The sequence below is a fragment of the Oncorhynchus mykiss genome, chromosome 20, assembly GCF_057628025.1.
Source record: "Oncorhynchus mykiss isolate SJ-2025 chromosome 20, ASM5762802v1, whole genome shotgun sequence".
NCBI classification, from domain to species: domain Eukaryota; kingdom Metazoa; phylum Chordata; class Actinopteri; order Salmoniformes; family Salmonidae; genus Oncorhynchus; species Oncorhynchus mykiss.
In genome coordinates, this window is record NC_143041.1 from 29,409,675 (window position 1) to 29,417,446 (window position 7,772).

At 45.5% G+C, this 7,772-nt stretch overlaps 1 protein-coding gene across 3 annotated transcripts in view; it reads left to right on the forward strand.

Annotated features, from left to right (window-relative positions):
- Window positions 1–7,772, forward strand: part of LOC149974555 (protein sidekick-2-like) — a 461,666-nt gene that overhangs the window by 184,870 nt on the left and 269,024 nt on the right. The gene's annotated exons all lie outside the window — the stretch shown is intronic.

The following is a 7,772-nucleotide window of genomic DNA, read 5'->3' on the forward strand; positions in this document are numbered from 1 at the left end:
GTTCTGGATGGAATGGAGGACTGGGAAACAGTGGCTGTCGTTGCCAGTTGACTGAGCACTTTCAGCCACTTGAATACAAAGATCAAAACCACAGATGGTATTCAGCGGGGGGGGGGGGGGGGTGATCTATGTGTGTGTCTCCCCCACTCAGGCTGTGTATGTTTTATTTGATCTCAGTTTTGGCCTGGAATCTGTTAAATCAGGACAAATGGTTCCATTTGGGTGCATGGGTAAAGGATGGCGCCAGGCTGCCCTTGTGACACGGCAGGGCTGGATGGCTGGAATCTGAGAGGGCACAGAGAGTAAGACCCAAAGCAGAGCCTATAACAATGTGCCATAGCAGTCTATCCACCCTCACCCTCGACCCCCTCTGCACTGGCATCTCTTTCTCGTTGTTTATAGCCGAGCCAACCTCAACCAGTATCCTTCCCTCCTGTTGTACTGGAAGATAATCAACAACTGGTTGATATGTGGTGTTTCTCAAATGGCACCCTATATCACCTTAATGATTTGGTGATTTCTATGTATTTTATTGTTATATTATTGTGCATCTTCAGGATGCCTAGTCCACATGGGCTTGTAAGACACTGTATTTGCTGTAGCAAAATCTTCCAAGTGTTGGAGATGCAATTTGCAAAGAAGAATACTTCTTTCCTAAATAGCCATTCAAGTTTTTCTTCATCTATAACCCAAAGTAATTCCTATTTTCTTTGCATCATTTTATTTAACAGTATAGCTCTCAAGTCACAATAAAATAAAAAAGTGCCATTCATTCTCCTGCACTACTTGTGACCAGAGCCCTCTGTATTAAATCATGTCTTAATCCAATTATTTTCATATGGGTCATGACAGAGTTGTTTAATTTTAGGATTTCCTTTGTATTTCCTTTTCTGCACCTCTGGATTCCAAGAAATGATCCTTCTACTGAATTCCTTCTGAACCTCTGAGTTAAAGTATTTCAAGGTTTTGGAGTCTTTCCTTATTCAGCATTTTTAGACACTCAAACCGCAGGAAAAATGAAAATGACTGTTGTTATAAATATACTCGTCTGTTGTTGGTCCGCCTTGTGTTTTCCTGTCCATCTAAGGAATGAGAGACTGAGTGGAGGATTATGTTTAACCCACTGTTGCCAGGCACTTTAGCTGTGGGCGGATAACAATGCAAGGATGAACTGAACTAATGGAACTGAGAGAAAGAAGGGAGTTAGAGGGAGGGAGGGAGGGAGATAGAGAAGGGGGGGTGAGGGAGAGAGGTGGGGACAACTAGCAAGTAGGAGGGCAAGGTGAATCAGGGGAGATGATTGGAGAAGCTCTTTAGAGTGACTGAGAGGAGGGTGAAAGAGAAATGGCATGTGAGAACAACCAGAGATCAATGCATCTATCCATCCATCAGCCTTAACTAAGCCCAGAAGAGAGGAGCTGTGGGAAGGGAACGAGGGGAGAAGCGGGCGTTCACTCCATCGTGTGTGTGTGTGTGTGTGTGTGTGTGTGTGTGTGTGTGTGTGTGTGTATTCTGTGGGAGGTCACCCTCCATGGTCTAACCCCTTTAGGCCATAGCTATCCTTGTAGTCTGTCATTGTTTCCCTCCATCCTGCCACTCCTCCATTCATCCACCACCCCACAACCATTGTTATCCAGGTACTCTGGCCCTGGTGAGGTTAAAGAGACCCACTGTTCAGGGCAGCGATGAGGTTGATGTTGATGTATGAGCTACACTCTTAGAAGAAAAACGGTTCCAAAAGGGATTTTCTGCTGTCCCCATAGGAGAACCCTTCTACATGGAATCCAAAAGGGGTTTTCGGCTGTCCCCATAGGAGAACCCTTCTACATGGAATCCAAAAGGGGTTTTCGGCTGTCCCCATAGGAGAACCCTTCTACATGGAATCCAAAAGGGTTCTACCTGGAACAAAAAAGGGTTCTTCAACGTTTTTTCCTAGCGGGACAGCTGAATAACCCTTTTAGGTTCTAGATAGCATCTTTTCTTCTAAGAGTGTAGAGTCAGGGATTGACATGGGGGACACAGGGGAAAGAAGCCTACATAAATGGACTGAGTGGCTCAATTCGCGGTTCAGATGGTGTTATGTTTTATGATGTAGATTTGGTAGTATGCCGTGCCGCTGACTGGGAATGAAAGGTCAAAGAGTGAAAAAGGATGTTTGTGTTGACTGTGTCTGCGTGTGTATGTGTGGGTATGGTGCATTTGTAAGCCTTTGCAATGGGGTTTCAAAACTAGACAAGCACATACACATCTTTTCTTCTCAACTCCTCAACTCTTTTCTAGGGGGAGGATTTATTCCAAACGTTCCTTTACCCCCATTCGGTTGACATCAGTATTAACTGATGCCAGATCCACTATATCACTTGCCCTGGTAGTGCCTACAGTTAAAGCAGCAAACTTAGACAGGTCCGGAGAATTTATTATTTATGATCTTTTCCATATTACATTATCTTTTTTTACCAGGCTTCAATTACTCCCTACCTTGAGGCTGAGAGCTTGAGTCAAAGTCTACACACACACATTGTCAATGCATGACCTCTGCTTGTGTATATGTCTGTCTGTCTGTCTGTCTGTCTGTCTGTCTGTCTGTCTGTCTGTCTGTCTGTCTGTCTGTCTGTCTGTCTGTCTGCCTGCCTGCCTGCCTGCCTGCCTGCCTGCCTGCCTGCCTGCCTGCCTGCCTGCCTGTCTGTCTGTCTGTGTGTGTGTGTGTGTGTGTGTGTGTGTGTGTGTGTGTGTGTGTGTGTGTGTGTGTGTGTGTGTGTCTGCATGCATGCATGCGTGTTTGTGGATAACATTTGCGTCCAGGCATGTATCCAGCATGTGTGTCTACAGTATGTCTTCAGGTTCACTTGGAGCCTCCAATGCATTTCCCTGTTTTCTCTCTCATCTAATTCTGAAACTAATCTCCATCCTGTGACTCACCAGAGAGGGAGAGAGGGAGCGAAAGAGAGGGGGGGGGGAGAGAGAGAGGTAGAGAGAAAGAGAGAGAGAGAGACAGAGAATAACCCTGGCCTAGATGCTCTCTCTGGAGACGGGGAGCCCATTTAATGTGACACAGCAGGAGCGGCTCTCGCTTGACTCTGTGTGAATGAGCACTTTAACTGAGAGAGGGAGAGAAGGGGGCATGGAGGGATAGAGGGAGAGAAGGAGAGAGGGATGGAGGGAGTGAGCACCATTGTGGAGAGAAAGAGAGAAAGTTTGAAGGGATAATTGAGGGTTACCCGTTCTGTGGTCTGAACTCCAGTAGGTATACGTTTAGTTGATTAGGATCCCCATTACCTACTGCAGATGCAGCAGCTACTCTTCCTGGGGTCCACATCAAACAAATGCATCACAATGTACAGAAGTGTTATATTACATTCCTTTCAAAATAAAACAAATGAAATAAGAGTTATACATATTGATATTCTTATATACAGTACAGTTAAAGTAGATATTTAGAAAGAGGAGCTCTTGTGAGAAATGGCCCATTTAACCCAATCTGATCAATGTAAATTAAGTATGTTAACCTATGGAAGCTGCCCTTAGGAGCATGATGCAATGTCTGCCTGAGCAAATGTTAATCATTTAGTAAATGGCCTGCACTGTTCTACCGTGTTGCCGTGGTGGCATTTACCAATTCACTGATGCCACTTTCTAAACTTGGCACATTAAATGAGGGAGTTCTCGATTCTTTTTCCCTTTCCATTGTAATCTGCCTTTCTGTTGTAGTCTTGTGTTCAATACAGACTTTTTTAAAAAATTTTTATTTTATTACCCCCAATTTCGTAGTATCCAATTGTTGTAGTAGCTACTATCTTGTCTCATCGCTACAACTCCCGTACGGGCTCGGGAGAGACGAAGGTTGAAAGTCATGCGTCCTCCAATACACAACCAACCAAGCCGCTGCTTCTTTAACACAGCGCACATCCAACCGGGAAGCCAGCCGCACCAATGCGCCGGAGGAAACACTGTGCACTTGGCCACCTTGGCTAGCGTACACTGCGCCCAGCCCACCACAGGAGTCGCTGGTGCGCGATGAGACAAGGACACCCCTACCGACCAAGCCCTCCCTAACCCGGGCGACGCTAGGCCAATTGTGCGTCGCCCCACGGACGAACCCAGGACTCTGATGGCACAGCTGGCGCTGCAGTACAGCGCCCTTAACCACTGCGCCACCCGGGAGGCCTCAATACAGACTTTTAACTTAAGATATGAGGCCAGTATTTTTTCTCGTAGACCATATTTGCAGAGGATCGTGGAGGATATATATATATTTATAAACTGGGTGTTCCTTGTTCTTCATGATGCTCTCTGCGCTTTTAACAGACCTCTGAGACTATCACAGTGCAGGTGCATTTATACGGAGACTTGATTACACACAGGTGGATTGTATTTATCATCATTAGTCATTTAGGTCAACATTGGATCATTCAGAGATCCTCACTGAACTTCTGGAGAGAGTTAGCTGCACTGAAAGTAAAGGGGCTGAATAATTTTGCACACCCAATTTTTCAGTTTTTGATTTGTTAAAAAAGTTTGAAATATCCAATAAATGTCGTTCCACTTCATGATTGTGTCCCACTTGTTGTTGATTCTTCACAAAAAATACAGTTTTATATCTTTATGTTTGAAGCCTGAAATGTGGCAAAAGGTCGCAAAGTTCAAGGGGGCCGAATACTTTCGCAAGGCACTGTATATGTGTGTACAGTCGTGGCCAAAAGTTTTGAGAATGACACAAATATACATTTTCACATAGTCTGCTGCCTCAGTTTATATGATGGCAATCTGCATGTACTCCAGAATGGTATGAAGAGTGATCAAATGAATTGCAATTAATTGCAAAGTCCCTCTTTGCCATGCAAATGAACTGAATCCCCCCAAAAACATTTCTACTTCATTTCAGCCCTGCCACAAAAGGACCAGCTGACATCATGTCAGTGATTCTCTCGTTAACACATGTGTGAGTGTTGACGAGGACAAGGCTGGAGATCACTCTGTCATGCTGATTGAGTTTGAATAACAGACTGGAAGCTTCAAAAGGAGGGTGGTGCTTGGAATCATTGTTCTTCCTCTGTCAACCATGGTTACCTGCAAGGAAACACATGCCGTCATCATTGCTTTGCACAAAAAGGGTTTCACAGGCAAGGATATTGCTGCCAGTAAGATTGCACCTAAATCAACCATTTATCGGATCGTCAAGAACTCCAAGGAGAGCGGTTCAATTGTTGTGAAGAAGGCTTCAGGGCACTCAAGAAAGTCCAGCAAGCGCCAGGACCGTCTCCTAAAGTTGATTCAGCTGCAGGATCGTTGCACCACCAGTACAGAGCTTGCTCAGGAATTGCAGCAGGCAGGTGTGAGTTCATCTGCACGCACAGTGAGGCAAAGACTTTTGGGGGATGGCCTGATGTCAAGATGGGCAGTAAAGAAGCCACTTCTCTCCAGGAAAACATCAGGGTCAGACTGATATTCTGCAAAAGGTACAGGGATTGGACTGCTGAGGACTGGGGTAAGGTCATTTTCTCTGATGAATCCTTTTTGTGATTGTTTGGGGTATCCGGAAAAAACTTGTCCGGAGAAGACAAGGTGAGTGCTACCATCAGTCCTGTGTCATGCATCCTGAGACCATTCATGTGTGGGGTTGCTTCTCAACCAAGGGAGTGGGCTCACTCACAATTTTGCCTAGGAACACAGCCATTAATAAAGAATGGTAGCAACACATCCTCCGAGAGCAACTTCTCCCAACCACCCAGGAACAGGTTGGCGACGAACAAGGCATTTTCCAGCATGATGGAGCACCTTGCCATAAGTGGCCCGGGGAACAAAACATTGATATTTTGGAAGGGATAATTGAGGGTTACAGGAAACTCCCCGGACCTTAATCCCATTGAGAACTTGTGGTCAATCCTCAAGAGGCGGGAAGGACAAGCAAAAACCCACAAATATTGGCAAACTCCATGCATTGATTATGCAAGAATGGGCTGCCATCAGTCAGGATGTGGTCCAGAAGTGAATTGACAGCATGCCAGGGCGGATTGCAGAGGTCTTGAAAAAAAAGGGTCAACACTGCAAATAGTGACTCATTTCATCAACTTCATGTAATTGTCAATAAAAGCCTTTGACACTTATGAAATGCTTATAATTATACTTCAGTATTCCATAGTAACATCTGACAAAAATATCTAAAGACACTGAAGCAGCAAACTTTGTGGAAATGAATATTTGTGTCATTCTCAAAACCACGACTGTATGCAGTAGCAGTGTATCTTTGAAGATGCAGTATGTTTTTTAGGGAGGATGGTAGGGGGCTGGTTGCCTATTGGGACGCGCTGGCTCAACAAAGCAAATCATTAATACGCAGCAGCTGGCAATGTAACGGATGGTGGAGGCTGACGACTTTCCGTAGAGTCATACATAATTCAACCTCTTTAAGTTTTCATCAGATTGAAAACACAAAAGAGCACAGCCAGCCCCTTCCATTGTCAACATCAGTTTGGTCAACTCGTTCTCTTCTTTCTCTTCCAGTTTTGTTATTGAAAGGAAGAGGTAAAGAAAAGAAGGGTTTTTGAAAAAATAAATGTCCGGCTCCTGGACACAAACTGACTCCTTGTTACCCAGGGGGCCTTGCAGTGGCAAGTGTGTGTCAGCGAGGGTTCTGTGATCTCTCAATGTCTCCTTTCTCTCTCTCTTTGTCAGCATGCTATTTCAGTATCTTTCATATCTCTCTGTCTGTGTCTGTGTCTGTGTCTGTGTCTGTGTCTGTGTCTGTACCTGTCTGTCTGTCTGTCTGTCTGTCTGTCTGTCTGTCTGTCTGTCTGTCTGTCTGCCTGTCTGTCTGTCTGTCTGTCTGTCTCTGTCCGTGTCCGTGTCCGTGTCCGTTTCTGTCTGTCTGTCTGTGTCTGTGTCTGTGTCTGTGTCTGTGTCTGTGTCTGTACCTGTCTGTCTGTCTGTCTGTCTGTCTGTCTGTCTGTCTGTCTGTCTGTCTGTCTGTCTGTCTGTCTGTCTGTTGGTGTGCAGCAGGGACAGATAGGAGGGATGGAGGTAGTGAGTGAGGGAAAAGGAGCGATGAGTCATGGGCTCCTCTTGTTCTCCTATCCACAGAAGTCTGTGTGTGTGTGTGTGTGTGTGTGTGTGTGTGTGTGTGTGTGTGTGTGTGTGTGTGTGTGTGTGTGTGTGTGTGTGTGTGTGTGTGTGCTTGCGTGCCTTTACACCCGTTTTGAGCTGTGTCTGTAAATTCCCTTCTATTTGATACAACTGAGGTCAAGACACAGAACAGACATTTCTCAGCTGGCTGTCGAGAAGGCTCACTTGCGCTCTCTCTCTCTCTCTCTCTCTCTCTCTCTCTCTCTCTCTCTCTACCTTCCTTCCATGGCTAAACAACCTAACAGCTAGGATAGCAGTCACAGTCTGTCACCCTGTGTTTTTTGATTGCTGTTCTCCTGAACTCCTGTTTTCTGCTCACTGGCTTGTGTTGTTTGTTTCAGTCGGTGACATGGCTTGTCTCTTGGTGCCTTAGTAAGCCTCAGCAGCAACAACGCAGAGATGTAGAACAAGAGAGAGTATGTGTCTGTGTGTGAGCTCAGCAGAGAGGTGGAACTATTGTAACTGTTTACCCAGACACCCACAGAGTCCATTAAAGGCAAAGTGCTGTTGTCTTTTAGTCCCGGTGAGACTCAGAGCCTTCACTGTCAGTGACACGCAAAGCAGCACCCTGTCAAACTCTACACATAACAAGCCCTATATGGCAACGTCCCAGCTCCTACACATCGTTGTGTGTTACCACCATTACTATTTCT